The sequence below is a fragment of the Mauremys reevesii genome, linkage group 9 (assembly GCF_016161935.1).
Source record: "Mauremys reevesii isolate NIE-2019 linkage group 9, ASM1616193v1, whole genome shotgun sequence".
NCBI lineage: Eukaryota > Metazoa > Chordata > Testudines > Geoemydidae > Mauremys > Mauremys reevesii.
The window spans coordinates 55404918-55420957 of NC_052631.1; the positions used below are offsets into that span (position 1 = coordinate 55404918).

Consider the following 16040-nt stretch of genomic DNA (forward strand, 5'->3'; position numbering starts at 1 on the left):
AGACTAACACGGCTACCCCTCTGGTATTTGACATAGTTCAACATGAGGAAATTATTAGTTAAATTGGAGAAATGGGGATTAATATGAGAATTTAAAGGTGGATAAGGAACTGCTTAAAGGGGAGTGTCACACTTTTGCCCAACAAGTTATGTTCTTCTATGTGTCTGACAATTTTATTTTTTACTATTGTTTTAACTAATTTGCCCAGTACTGATGTTAGACTTAACTGTTCTGTAATTGCCGGGATCACCTCTAGAGCCCTTTTTAAATATTGGCATTACATTAGCTATCTTCCAGTCATTCCAGTCACATAGGGAAGTGTTATTACCATTATACAAGACACTCATGAGACTTAGCTAGAATACCGTGTGCAATTCTGGTCTCCCATGTTTTAAAAAAAAAAAATGAATTCAACTGGAATAGGTGCAGAGAAGTGCTACAAAAACCTACAAAATTAGTTGAAAACAACAGTAAAGAATAAAATTGTCCGACACCTAGAAGAACATTAATTGTTGGGCAAAACTCAACATGGCTTCTGTAAAGGGAAATCATGTCTTACTAATATATTAGATTTTAGAGTTCTTTGAAGGGGTCAACAAACATGTGGACAAGGGGGATCCAGTGGACATAGTGTACTTGGATTTCCAGAAAGCCTTTGACAAGGTCCCTCACCAAAGGCTCTTATGTAAATTAAATTGTCATGTGATAAGAGGGAAGATCCTTTCATGGATTGAGAACTGCTTAAAAGACAGGGAACAGAGGGTAGGAATTAATGGTAAATTCTCAGAATGGAGAGGGGTAACTAGTGGTGTTCCCCAAGGGTCAGGCCTAGGACTAATCCTATTCAACTTATTCATAAATGATCTGGAGAAAGGGGGGGGTAAAAAGTGAAGTGGCAAAGTTTGCAGATGATACTAAACTGCTCAAGATAGTTAAGACCAAAGCAGACTGTGAAGAACTTCAAACAGATCTCACAAAACTAAGTGATTGGGCAACAAAATGGCAAATGAAATTTAATGTGGATAAATGTAAAGTAATGCACCTTGGGGAAAAAATAACCCCAACTATACATACAATATTGTGGGGCTAATTTAGCTACAACTAATCAGGAAAGAGATCTTGCAGTCATCGTGGATAGTTCTCTGAAGACGTCCACGCAGTGTGCAGTGGCAGTCAAAAAAGAAAACAGGATGTTAGGAATAATTAAAAAGGGGATTGAGAATAAGACGGAGAATATCTTATTGCCCTTATATAAATCGATGGTATATGCCCACATCTTGAATACTGTGTACAGATGTGGTCTCCTCATCTCAAAAAAGATATACTGGCATTAGAAAAAGTTCAGAAAAGGGCAACTAAAATGATTAGGGGGTTGGAACGGGTCCCATATGAGGAGAGATTAAAGAGGCTAGGAATTTTCAGCTTGGAAAAGAGGAGACCAAGGGGGGATAGAGGTATATAAAATCATGAGTGGTGTGGAGAAAGTGAATAAGGAAAAGTTATTTACTTGTTCCCATAATATAAGAACTAGGGGCCACCAAATGAAATTAATGGGTAGCAGGTTTAAAACAAATAAAAGGAAGTTCTTCTTCACACAGCACACAATCAACCTGTGGAACTCTTTGCCTGAGGAAGTTGTGAAGGCTAGGACTATAACAGGGTTTAAAAGAGAACTAGATACATTCATGGAGGTTAAGTCCATTAATGGGTATTAGCCAGGATGGGTAAGGAATGGTGTCCCTAGCCTCTGTTTGTCAGAGGGTGGTGATGGATGGCAGGAGAGAGATCACTTGATCATTACCTGTTAGGTTCGCACCCTCTGAGGCACTTGGCATTGGCCACTGTCGGTAGACAGGATACTGGGCTGGATGGACCTTTGGTCTGACCCAGTATGGCCATTCTTATGTTCTACCTTATGAGAGGAGACTCGAGGAACTTGACTTACTTAGCCTAACCAAATGAAGGCTGGGGGTGATATGATTGCTCTCTATAAACACATCAGAGGGATAAATACCAGGGAGGGAGAGTAGTTAAGTTAAGCACTAATGTGGACACAAGAACAAAGGGTTATAAAATGACCATTAACAAGTTTAGGTTTGAAATTAGATAAAGGTTTTTAACCATCAGAGGAGCTGGAACAGCCTTTCAAGGGGAGTGGTGGGTGTAAAAACCTAACTGGCTTCAAAACTGATTTTGATAAATTTATGATGAGACTGCCTACAATGGCATGTAGCTAATCTGTGATTGCTAGTAGCAAACATCTCCAGTGGCCACTGATGGGACACTAGAATGTGAGGGCTCTGATTTACTACGGAGAATTCTTTCCCTGATGTCTGACTGATGAGCCTTGCCAAAATGCTCAGGGTCCAGCTGACCACCATATTTGGGGTCAGGAAGGAATTTCTTCCCAGCTCAGATTGGCAGAGACCCTGGGTTTTTTTCCTTCCTCTGCAGTGAGGGGCACTGGTAACTTGCAGGTTTCATTCATTCATTCATGCCCGTCACCCCAACCGGGGTATGGGCCGCCAACCACAGATCTCCATAGTCTTCAATCCTGGGCCATTCGCTCTAGCTGGTTCCAGGTATAGCCCATTTTTTTGCTATCAACCTGAAGGTCGCGTCGCCAGGTATTTCTTGGGCGGCCTCTTTTCTGCTTGCCTTGGGGGTTCCACTGCAGTGCCTGTCTGGTGATGTTGGTTGGCTGCTTGCGTAGTGTATGTCCTATCCAGCCCCACCTTCTCCTTCTAATTTCTTCCTCTGCTGGGAGTTGATGGGTCCTCTCCAAGAGGTGGATGTTACTGATGGTGTCTGGCCAGCGGATCTGGAGAATCCTTCTGAGGCAGCTATTAATGAAGGTCTGGATCTTCCTGGTGGTTGTTTTGGTTGTCCTCCAGGTTTCAGCTCCATACAGTAAGACTGATTTCACGTTGGAGTTGAACAGTCGAATCTTTATTGCCAAAGACAGCTCTCTGGAGCTCCAGATGTTCTTGAGCTGTAAGAAGGCTGCTTCCACTCTGTCTGCGTTGTCTAGATTGTAAGCTCTTTGGAAGAGAGACTGTCTATAACTATGCATATAAACAGTCCCTAATACAATAGAGCTCAAGATCATAGCTAGGATGACCATGTGTCTGGTTTTCGACTGGAACACCCGGTTGAAAAGGGACCCTGGTGGCTCCAGTTAGCACTGCCGACCAGGCTATTAAAAGTCAGGTTGGTGGTGCTGTGGAGCTAATGCAGGCTAGACCCTCCCTGTCCTGGCACTCTGTTGTCCCCCGGAAACAGCCAGAAGGTCCAGCTCCTAGGTGGGGGGGCCATGTGGCTCTGCATGCTGCCCCAGCCCTGAGCCCCCCCAAACTGGGAGCCCCCTCCTGCAAACCAACCCCCTCATCCCTGGCCCTGAGCTACCCCAAAGCCTGCAACCCCAGATGGAGCCCTCACGCCCCCTGCACCCCAGCCCAGAGCCCCCTCACACATGCTGAACCCCTCTGCCCTGCCCCCCCAGCCTGGAGCTTCCTCTTTCATCCTGAACCCCTCATTTCTGGCCCCACCTTGGAGCCCGCATCCCCAGTTAGAGCCTGCATCCCCTCCTGCACCCCAACCCCCTGCTGCAACACAGTGAAAGTGAGCGAGGGTAGGAGAGAGCAAGCCACAGAGGGAGGGGGAATGTAGTGAGTGGGAGGCAGGACCTCGGGGAAGGGGCAGGATTAGTGTGTTCGGTTTTGTGGGATTAGAATGTTAGCAACCCTAATCATAGCTGAGACTTCTAGCCCCCATTGTAATATTAACCATGAGAGGGCAGAGGGAATTCCTCCTTGATCCCAATTTCTGATAAGTATATGCTCAAAGCATGAGGAATGGTAATTGCAGTAGTAGTAATTCAGCTAGTGGAACTGCAGATATTCTTCTTAGTCATGTATCTAGTGAGATACTCATTACGCTATTTAATAGACTATGGTAGGGGTTAGAAGAGGAAGTCGGTGAACTTGGGTTCTATCTCTCATTCTGCTACTGATGTATACTGTGATCTAAAGTACACCTCTACCTCGATATAACGCTGTCCTTGGGAGCCAAAAAATCTTACCGTGTTATAGGTGAAACCGTGTTATATTGAACTTGCTTTGATCCACCGGAGTGCGCAGCCCCGCGCACTGCTTTACATCCAAATTCGTGTTATATTGGGTGGCGTTATATTGAGGTAGTGGTGTAGTTATGCTGGTACAGTACAAAAGTGGTAACCCACCCAGTGTGGATGTAGTTGTACCAGTAGAGCTTATTTCCCTTATGCTATGGGAATGTGGTAAACTGGTATAAGGCATCTTTATACCAGTAGTTATTTTGGAAGAAAAAAGTCACACCACGAACAAAAACAGTTATACTGGTATAAAAACTGCTTAGATCAGGCCTCAGTTTATCCATATGCAAGCTGTGAATATGGATACTGAAGTCCAGGGAAAGCACCATGTCAAGAAGTACAGGCCTTTTAGGGCCCCCTGGAGAGGACCCCATGGCCATGATACACCTGACCTAGTAGCAACCCTATTATAAAGCCCCAGCAATCTTAACAGTGGCCTGAGTCATTAACTTAAATCCCAGCAAAGTTTTTAGACAGGTGAGGAAGACCTTTCTAGCAAGGAAGTAGTGAGCCTAGTTTGGCTAAGAACTATTTATCCAATAGTCTCTCACAGAGAGCATACAGACCCAGGACTAGAGCTGTGAAATAGTTAGATGGGGGGTGTTATTTATATTAAAATACCTTACCAAGTCCCAAAAAGAGATAGGAAAGTAGAATTCAATTGCAGGATGTATGCTGTAGAGGTAGCATCTCTGTTCCTCCTCCTAACCGTTCTTACCTTGAAATAATAGAGTAGGTATTTTAAGGTAACACATTAGTGAAACTTTCTTTAATGTCGGGAGAGACTGTTTATTACTGACTGTGAGACTCCATTTTGAGTTAGATAGGGGGTACTGGCTGGCCAGAATTTATAAAAGGTGGAGTTAAGAGATTTATCAAATTGATCTCTAGGGTTGAGGAGCAATGCATTTTGGTTTGGGAACTTTGTCTGATTAAACTTTAGAGCAGGGGTCGGCAACCTTTCAGAAGTGCTGTGCTGAGTCTTCATTTATTCACTTTAATTTAAGGTTTCGCGTGCCAGGAATACATTTTAACATTTTTAGAAGGTCTCTTTCTATAAGTCTATAATATATAACTAAACTATTGTTGTATATAAAAAAGGTTTTTAAAATGTTTAAGAAGCTTCATTTAAAATTTAAATTAAAATGCAGAGCTCCTCAGACTGGTGGCCAGGACCTGGGCAGTCTGAGTGCCACAGAAAATCAGCTCGTGTGCCGCCTTTGGCACGCATGCCATAGGTTGCCTACCCCTGCTTTAGAGGTTCATAGCTCAGAAGTTTATTTTAGCTTACAAGTATAGCCTAAAAACTTTCTCTATCCTGGGAATTTAGCATAGCTTCTATGCTTGCTCTAGCTTTACAGAGCTCTCTCCAGTTCAGCTCTCTATCCTAGTTTTAGACGCTTAGTGTGGGTTAGGAATTCATTCTGGACTGGGACCTACAGTGGGAAGATTTCAGTTAAAGGTTTGATTTAGCAGCCTCTTTGCCTTAAAGGAAGGCTTGTTTGTTTCTTCTGAAGCTGTTTTTGTAAGTTAAACTAACATGTTTCCCAAAGGATCTTAAATTAAAACTCCCTTACTCTATTTTTTTTTCCTGTTTCCCTTCACTGCACTTATGAGTCAGTGCCCCACAGCTCACATGTTGTGACTGTAGTGGGACAGATTTAAAAAGCTTTGTTTCAGTGAAAGAAATTTATTGCTATGGTACTAGAGAAAGAAATGATCTAAGTAGGGAAGATTTTCTATGCTTTTGGAAAGTTCTGGGTTGTTGGAGGATTTTTGTGTGTTTAAGGATTTAATTTGCATGAAGACAATGTGACCAGTCTGTGATGGGTTTTGTTTGTTTTGTGTTTTTTCTACAACAAGAATTTGTGCTCTACATTAAACCTGAAGAGGCTGCTCTTTCTACAAAGAGTCCTGTGGCACCTTATAGACTAACAGACGTATTGGAGCATGAGCTTTCGTGGGTGAATGCATCCGACGAAATGGGTATTCACCCACGAAAGCTCATGCTCCAATTTGTCTGTTAGTCTATAAGGTGTCACAGGACTCTTTGCTGCTTTTACAGATCCAGACTAACACGGCTACCCCTCTGATACTTGCTCTTTCTACTTAACCCAGGCCTTCTGTAAAGTTTCTTTCCAGCTATACAGATTCTGGTATTGCCTTAAGCAGCATAATATAAATGCCAACATCATTCCGTGTACCTGAAAGTAGCAGGGTGTTGGGTATCTTATCAGATGGCCATCTCTGGACATGGCTGGTGGCAACCTCCTTGTCTTTGACTAGTAAATTCAGTCTTCTGACTTGTAGTACGTCAGGTGCATTTTCAAGATGTGAAGATAGCTATTGTTCATCCTTTGATCAAAATTACTGTGGAAGTTCAAAATAGTATTGGATGTAGTAATGCTTTGCAGCAGTGAGTTCACAGGTAAACTTTTGATTTAAATATATCACAATTTATTGTATGCTCATCTCATTATTGGGAAATATAAATCATTAGTTCCTGCTACGAGATACATGAGGTAAGAGGAAGATCAACGTCTCTCTTCTAAAAACTTCAACTTCTTAAAAAACAAAATGGTCCTAATCTTTAGTCTCTCTCTTTCCTCGTCTCTAATTGCTGTTGTAATTATCATTTTCCTAGCAATGCTCTTATCAAAGAGATACTTAACTGGGTTCATGTAATTGGCCTTCCAGCAACTGTTGGATTAGGAGTCTGGGACTGTTGTTACCACGCTGTACTCTGCAGGGGTATCAGCACAGGCATGTCGGAAAGGCACACAGACAGACAGGGATGGAGGGACTAGGTCAGGAATTCTCACACAACACATTTTTTGGTGGCTTCAGCGTGTGGCCACCAACTCTTGCTGGTGGCCACTCTGACAGTTTTTCCTAAAATACTTAACTAATTTTAGGAAAAACAAATAAATATGCAAATATACATGTCCATATCACTGTAATTTATTTATGTAGAGTTGTTTGGTTTTTTCTTTTTTTCCCTTCAAACTCAGTAATAATAACGTACAGTTGTTTCTATTCTTTACTGGACATAAACAGAATAGAAACCAACAAAAAAAAAACCACCACAAGACAAGAACATGCATAGCATTTTATTTTTTAAGATTTGCTCGCTAGTAAGCCTGCTGCTGTGAAAAGTGATATTTATATGTTTGTTAATAGCATTTTTCCCAGAATCAGACTTGCTAGCTAACTGGGAGGCAGTGAAAAGAGATATTAAACATACAAATATCACTTTTCACAGCAGATTTACTCAGCCCTGGCAAGCTGGGGGACAAATTAAGCCCTGGATGGGGAGGTGGATAGGGAGGCAGTGGGGGCCAGGGGCGATGGATGAGAGCCGGAGGAGGCAGTGGGGCTGAGGGGGCAGTTGTGAGCCTGGGGCCAGTGAACAGAGCCCACCACCACACAGCTGGAGCCCGAAGCCCCATGCCTGGAGCTTGCCACCCACCACCCCAGATCTGAAGCCGAAAGCCCAAGCCCCTCTGCCCTCAGGAAGGTGGGAAACTCACACTGGCTGCCTGCTCCTCCTGTGTTTCTAGCTCCAGATGGGAACAGGACCCAATCACTTCTGGTGGCCCTGGGACAGGGGCCAGTACTCTTTTTCTCCCCCCCCCCCCTCCCTTCCAATCACCACTCAGGAGGCTGTGGCTGCAAGAAAAGCCTCTGGTGGTCGCATTTGAGAAACACTAGACTAGGTCTTGTGTTCTAATAGCAGCAGCATGTAGGGCTGACCTTGGTCTCTCTCTCTGTATACATAGACGCTGATTATATTGCTGAGGCAGTATGCTCTGCCCCTGGTGGAAGCATGTCATTTGTCACTCTTTATTCAACAGCAAAGGCTGATGAAAGGAGCCATGTCCAGCTTAGAGGGCTACTGAATGTAGAGAGATGCAGAGAGATATCCAAAAAAAAGAAATGCTGGAAGAAATCCAAGGGGAGGGGGAGAGAGGGAAAGATGTTTATGGGTTAATTTCAGGGGAGAGGTTGTACTTGGGGGGATTTTGGCTACCACTTCAGTAGCTGAAAGAAATCAAGAAATAAAACTTCTGTAAATCCACCTACTTGATTGTTTTGTATTGTGGAGGGGACCTCTCTTGATAAAGAGTGCGGCTGGATTACTGTAAAGTAAAACAGATTTGTTATCTATGCATGAAAAGTGGAAATAAGACCAGATTTTTGCCCTCTTAGTTGTAAGAATTCCAGCGTCTGGACTTGTTTTCCAGTGATGCTCTGCTTTCCCTTAGAGGGAAGAATGTTATAAGTGTTGCAGGTGGTTCTCAGAATGAAGCATACATAGACAGAATCAATATGTATACCACATATCCACATCTTTCAGCACTTAATATCAGTGAATGCAAAAATCACAGAAATTAGGCTTGTTTTGCACAAGAGCTAAATTCTGCTGTTACATAGTAGCTATGTATCTAGCAAGGTATTTCCTCAGTAACTAAACACTACACCTTAACAAGAAAGAGTTGAAATCATGTCAGTTCTTTGGCCATTATTGTCTTAGAGGGCGACTTGCTGTAAACCAACCTCAGATTCTTCTTGAAGTAGTAGACTTATAATTATTTGTCTGCAACTCTCTTTTTACTCAGTAATAGTGCTTTCACGCTCAAAATTAACGCAGGTATCTCAAACGCGTGACCGTAATCAAAGAGCCAAGCATCATCTTTCCTTTATCTTGAAGGAACAGTCAACAGTCAACAACGTTTGGAGTAGAAATAGCTTATTTTCATAGAACTAATGTGACTCGTGGCATGATTTCATCAAACACATAGCAGCTTTCAGCAAATGGCAGAGTAGGTTTGGCGTATGAGTAAATAGCTCGCATGAGCGAGGCCTATGCTAATATCAGTCTCTCCACATCTTTTCCAACAGAATTTGCGGTGGTTTGTATGAAACTTCTAATTAAAATCTGTGTCTGAGAGGTGCTGAGCATTCACAACATCCACTAGCTTGAGCTGGTTCAAGCACTTCCAGGTCACCTGCAATTCCCCAGAATTGAGGCCCCTCCTACATAACCATCCATGCACTCCTATGTGCTTAGAATTAAACCTGTATATTCTATGCATCTTCTAAAATGAATCAAAGACAAGCCTTTTTTTTAGGCTCAAGGTAGAAGAGAAACTATGTGGGAAGGATGTAGCAGCAGGGCAAGGACAGGCCATGGGGGCATGAGGGAGGAGGGTGAAAGAATGCAGGAGGGAAGGGATGGAGTCAGATGAAGGAAATGGCCTAAGAGAGGCAGCAGCTGCAGAGGTGGGATCAGAGAAAGCCCTAACTGGGGACAGCAAAGCATCCCTGGACAGAGGAAGGTGCCAGGAACTACTTAACTGCATTTGTCAGTGTTCCTCTTTGACCCAGTGGCAGTCCTGTTTGGAGCCCAAAGGGGAACTTTCTTTGTGTGTGTCTCTCTCACCATCTCCCTGGGGGCATTGCAGGCTGGGCACCCTTTTTGAGCCAGCCCTGGTAGTCTCAAAGGGAACTGGGGGTGCTCTGTACCTATTCAGATCAGGCCCTAATTGTATCAGTTGCTCATGTATGTACCGATTTGTATTTATCTCTGTTTGTAAGTGTCAAGGTTCCTTCCCCACTCTGAACTTTAGAGTACAGATGTAGGGACCTGCATGAGAACCTCTAAGCTTAATTACCAGCTTAGATCTGGTTTTACTGCCACCACCAAAATCCTTTAAGAGTTATTTGGGAAACTCTGTCTACCTTCCCCCCAGACTATCTCCCTCCCAGTAGCCTTGAGAGACTTCTCCACCAAGTTCCTGGTGAACACAGATCCAAACCCTTGGATCTTAAAACAAGGAGAAATTAACCATTCCCCCTCCTTTCCCCCCACCAATTCCTGGTGTGTGCAGATCCAACCGCCTTGGATCTTAAAACAAGGGAAAAATAATCAAGTTTTTAAAAAGAAGGCTTTTAATTAAAAAAAAAAAGGTAAAAATCATCTCTCTAAAATCAGGATGGAAAATAACTTTACAGGGTAATCAGATTCATAGAGCTGAGAGGAACCCCCTCTAGCCTTAGGTTCAAAGTTACAGCAAACAGAGGTAAATCCTCCTAGCAAAAAGGAACATTTACAAGTTGAGAAAACAAAGATTAAAATGAACATGCCTTGCCTGGCTGTTACTTACAAGTTTGAAATATGAGAGACTGGTTCAAAAAGATTTGGAGAGCATGGATTGATGTCTGGTCCCTCTTAGTCCCAAGAGCTAACAACCCCCAAAACAAAAGCACACAAATAAAAGCCTTCCCCCCCACCAAGATTTGAAAGTATCTTGTCCCCTTATTGGTCCTTTGGGTCAAGTGTCAACCAGGTTACCTGAGCTTCTTAACCCTTTACAGGTAAAAGGTCTGTGGCCAGGAGGGATTTTATAGTATTGTACACAGGAGGGCTGTTCCCTTCCCTTTACAGTTATGACAGTAAGAGATAAAGTTGGACTTAAACTTGTTTAACAGCTATTGAACGGAAAGCCACAGAGAAAGGGGATATCACTGGCCAGGCAGAGTGAAAATACCATGTTTAAATTTAAAGTACAAATTACATTAGGCCTATTGTTACATATGCTTATAGGTTCACAACTAAGAGTTCACCAGTTACTATGTAGAATGAGAGGCATGTGTTTGAGGGGATCTCTGAGTCTGAGGAGGGACTGGTGCATTGCTTAAAAGTAGAGTTGGCCAAAGAGGAGTTTAAAAAAAAAAAACCCACCCTGATTCATAAATATTTTCATATTAAAGTGTTGAGTGCAGTGGGCTGTCATTGATTGGGCCGTGTCACAAGGACGCGGATAGCTACCAAGTATTTAATTTTTAAAAAAAGTTTGTGAATCCTGGAAGTTTCACAAATTTGAACTCCACTGTTGTCTAAAAACCCACAATGGATAGTGCAGTAAACGTTTTGGTTATCCACCAGGGAGCAGAAACAATACAGAGTGCTGCATGTGTGACCACAAATAATGACTAGTCAACGTGAACAGTTAGTAACACAGGCTGAAAAATTATTCATAAATTCCAAATTCTTTAGTGAATAAATACATTTGAAGAAGATCAGGATGAGATCAGGAATGATTCACTAACCTCAATCCATAACAAATATTATTGGTAACAAATAGTGTGACTAGCTGTACTGTGATGGAGCAAGGCCGGATGGCTACAGGAAAGTACTCAGGAACAGATATGTTAGCCCCAGGCTAAGCAAATCCCTAGTACCATGGGAACCAAAATGGCAGTTGCTCCAGGGTAATTAAGGCACCTGGGGCCAATTAAGAACTTTCTAGAAGGCACCAGAGAGAGCTACATTGATTGGAGCACCTGCAGCCAATCAGGGCAGGCTAATCAGGGCACCTGGGGCCAATTAAGAACTTTCTAGAAGGCACCAGAGAGAGCTACATTGATTGGAGCACCTGCAGCCAATCGGGGCAGGCTAATCAGGGCACCTGGTATAAAAAGGGGAGCTCACTCCAGTCAAGGAGGAGGAGCCAGAGGAAGGAAGGGCGTATGAGGAGCTGGAAGCCAGAGACACAAGGAACTAAGAACTGAGAGGGTGTACTACTGGAGGATTGAGGAAACACCATACAATCAAGCAGTATCAGACACCAGGAGGATCCTATGGTGAGGATAAGAAAGGTGTTTGAAGGAGGCTATGGGGAAGTAGCCCAGGGAGCTGTAGCGGTCAAGCAGCGGTTACAAGTAGCACTATAGAGACTGCTGCAATTCACAGGGCCCTGGGCTGGAACCCGGAGTAGAGGGCGGGCCCGGGTTCCCCCCAAGCCTCGCTACTCCTAATCAGACATAGGAGGAGGTGATCCAGACTGTAGGTTTCATCCAAGGGGAAGACCACTGAGGGGAGGAAATCCGCCAATAAGCGCAGGACCTACTAGAGGAGAGGAGGAACTTTGCCACAACTGGTGTCAGGAGTGGGATATTTGGTGTGCACAGTGCGGCGGAAGAAGGAGGGTGATTTAAAAACACCAAAAAAAAAAGGCGGGGGGGTTTACAATTTGTTACCACAATGGATGATGTAGTACGGGCACTGATACAAGCCACGGCGGCCCAGCAGGAGGCTACCCATGTCCAGGCAGCTGCCCAGCAAGAAGCAGTACGGCTGCAGCAAGAAACTAACCGCCTGCTGATGGACCAAGCTGTTCAAGACCGAGCTATGTTGCAGGAACTGGTAAGCCAGGTAAAGATCCTTGCAGAAATGAACCATGGGCATGATGGGACACGGCTCATACGGGCTAACCATTGGCTGCAGAAAATGACAAAAGAAGATGATGTAGAGGCATACCTTCTGGCCTTTGAGAGGACAGCCCTACGGGAGGCCTGGCCTCGAGATCAGTGGTCTGGCATCCTTGCCCCATTCCTGTGTGGGGAGGCCCAGAAGGCCTACCATGATCTGCCTGAAGAAGCTGCAGCAGACTACTCCCAGCTGAAGGCAGAAATCTTGGCCAGATCTGGGGTAACATCCGCAGTACGGCCCCAGCGGTATCATGAGTGGAGGTACCGGGAAGACAAAACCCCGCGGTCCCAATTATATGACCTCATCCATCTTGCACGAAAATGGTTGCAAACAGAATCCCGGAGTCCGGAAGAGGTACTAGAGGTTCTGGTCATCGACCAGTACATGAGGGCACTGCCACCAGATCTCTGCAAATGGGTAGGCCAGAACGATCTGTGCACCTATGATGAGATGATCACGCTGGTAGAAAGACGCATGACAGCCAGAGAATTGACCCAACTACGCAAGGAAAGCCCCTTCCGTAGCAAACACCCAACCCGGGAAGGAGGGACAGCCAAACCCCTGGGGAGTCTTAGGTGGAGGAAGAGGGGGGCTGAAAACCCACAGACTCCAGAAGGCCTGAGTGGAGGAAACCCTGGGACTAAACCCCCTAGCCCACATGATGGGAGACTGACTAGAAACAGTTATAAATATTATGCATGTGGGGAGTGGGAACACATAGCAGCACAGTGTCCCAGCACCGAAGAACCTATGCAATGCAACTTGGGGGATTGGGAAGTCCCATGCTCCCTTATCCACCTTGCGGGCGTTGCATTAGCCCCACATAACTACACCAGGCCAGTGAAGATAAGTGGAACAGAGACTACAGCACTGGTGGACTCAGGGAGTGCTATCACCCTTATATCGGGTAAGCTAGTAAAAAGTAGCCAGCTGCTACAAGTCAAACGTGTAGCAGAGACATGTGCATGGGGCCATGAGCCAATACCCCACCATCCCACTGGAGGTTCAGGGGAACCCCATTGAGGTGACAGTGGGCATTGTTCCTAAACTCCCATATCCTGTAGTTATTGTGAGAGACTATCCAGGGTTTGATAATTTACTTCCTCCTGAGAGGCTGCAGGGAAGTGGAGACCCTGTTGGCAGCGACTCATCATTGGGGGAATGTCAACCCCCCATGTTTTCTCAGGATCTATTCTCAGCCCCCCAAAAGGCCCGGAAGACAAAAAAAGAAAGGAGGGCCGCGAAGGCTTTGGGAACCCAGATCCTGACCCAGGGCCAGAAGACTGCGCTAGTAGGCAGATGGGCACGAGCAGCCAACAGAGAAACTACCAACACGGAAGGTGAGCTAGAGGCTGGCCCCAGCCATGATGGCGACAGGCCATTGGAAGAAGCAGAAGCTGGCCCCTCGGAGCTCAGGCAGGGTAGTCCTGGGAGAGAGACATTCGGACGGGACCAGGCAGAGGACCCCAGATATGATAACGTCAGGAAAGAGGTGGCTGAGATAGATGGGATAGCAGTGGAAGGGAAGGTCCAAGGTCCAGTACCCTACTTTATAGTGAAGAAAGATCTCCTGTACCATGTGATGCAAATGCAGGAGCAGGAGATGCATCAACTTCTGGTGCCCCGAAAACATCAAAAAGCCATATTGAACCTCGCCCACAGTCACCTGTTTGGAGGACACTTAAGGGTAGAGAAAACCCAGGCCAGGATCCTGCGGAGGTTCTTCTGGCCAGGAGTACATGAAGATGTCAGGCAATACTGCACCTCTTGTCCAGAGTGTCAGCTACATAGCCCTCGCCCACACTTACGGGCCCCTTTGATACCTTTTCCAATAATAGAGGTACCATTTAAACGCATAGCCATGGATCTGATTGGGCCCCTAGAGAAGACAGCTCGGGGCCACCAACATGTGCTGGTTGTACTAGACTATGCAACCCGATACCCGGAAGCTGTCCCCCTACACAACACAGCCTCCAAGACAATAGCTAAGGAGCTAGTACAGATATTTTCCCAGGTTGGGCTACCCAAAGAGATGGTGACTGATCAAGGGACACCTTTCGTGTCTAAGTTGATGAAAGATCTCTGTTCGTTGCTCCATGTACAAGCCCTACGGACCTCTGTATACCACCCACAAACAGACGGCCTTGTGGAAAGGTTCAGTAGGACCCTCAAGGCCATGATCAGAAAAGTGGTGAGCCGGGATGGGAAAGACTGGGATACCCTATTGCCTTACCTCATGTTTGCCATCCGGGAAGTTCCACAAGCCTCCACAGGCTTCTCTCCATTCGAACTACTATATGGGCGCCACCCCTGAGGCATATTGGATATAGCCAGAGAAGCCTGGGAAGAGGAGCCAAATCCCGGAAGGAACATAGTTGAGCATGTACTACAGATGAGGGATCGGATAGACCAAGTTACACCCATTGTACGAGAACACTTGGAAAAAGCTCAGGAGACCCAACGGACCCATTATAACCACCAAGCAAAGCTTCGACGGTTCCAACCAGGGGATCGAGTAATGGTCCTTGTGCCCACAGCAGAAAGCAAGCTGTTGGCCCAGTGGCAGGGACCCTATGAAGTGATTGAAGCCGTGGGAGAGGTAAACTATAAGGTACGGCAGCCAGGCAGCAGGAAACCGGAGCAAATTTACCACATCAATCTTCTAAAACCTTGGCAGGACCGAGAGGCATGCTTAGTCACCCGGGAGACTCTTCCTCAGGAGGATAACCTACATGAGCAAGTGAAGATATCACCCGACTTGATGCCAATCCAAAAGATCGAGGCAGCCGACATGATTAATTGTAACCGAGATGTATTCTCTACAAAACCGGGGCGGACGACTGAGACCTATCACCATATCCGCACGATCCCCGAAGCCAAAATAACACTGAGACCCTACCGAATCCCAGCAGCCAAAAGAGAAGAAATCAAGGCCGAAGTAAAGAAAATGTTAGAATTAGGCGTTATCAAAGAATCCTACAGTCAGTGGTGCAGTCCAATTGTTCTAGTGCCCAAACCGGATGGTACCACGAGATTCTGTAATGACTTTCGCCGACTGAATGAAGTATCCCAGTTTGATGCATACCCCATACCACGCATTGACGAACTGGTTGACCGACTGGGTAGCGCTCGTTTCTTGACTACACTGGATCTGACAAAAGGGTATTGGCAGATTCCCCTGACCAAAGAAGCGAAAGAAAAGACAGCGTTCTTCACCCCTGATGGGCTATTCCAGTACACTGTCCTCCCTTTTGGGTTACATGGGGCCCCAGCCACATTCCAGCGCCTCATGGATAAGCTGGTGCGCCCCCATACTAGTTATGCAGCTGCATACCTAGATGATGTCGTCATCCATACGCCAGACTGGGGAACCCACTTGGAGAAAGTTGAGGCAGTGCTACGCACCTTAAGGCGGGCTGGCCTCACCGCTAATCCTGCTAAGTGTGCCATAGGACTAGCAGAGGCTAGGTACCTGGGATATATTGTAGGAAGAGGTATAGTGAAGCCCCAAACTAATAAACTAGAAGCGATTCAAAACTGGCCCCGGCCGACCCGAAAGAAGCAGGTCTGTGCATTCCTAGGCGTGGTAGGCTACTACCGACGGTTTATTCCCCACTTCGCCAGTAGGGCAAG

General features: G+C 45.5%; 1 protein-coding gene and 1 long non-coding RNA gene across 2 annotated transcripts in view; one reads left to right on the forward strand and one right to left on the reverse strand.

The window, feature by feature from the left end:
* Window positions 1-16040, forward strand: part of LOC120372363 (high density lipoprotein binding protein) — a 94992-nt gene that overhangs the window by 13019 nt on the left and 65933 nt on the right. The gene's annotated exons all lie outside the window — the stretch shown is intronic.
* LOC120372365 lies at window positions 6361-11292 on the reverse strand. The gene is made up of 3 exons (XR_005584924.1): window positions 11246-11292; window positions 8216-8271; window positions 6361-6502 (listed from the first exon to the last, which is right to left on the reverse strand). It is a non-coding gene; the product is annotated as an uncharacterized LOC120372365 (long non-coding RNA).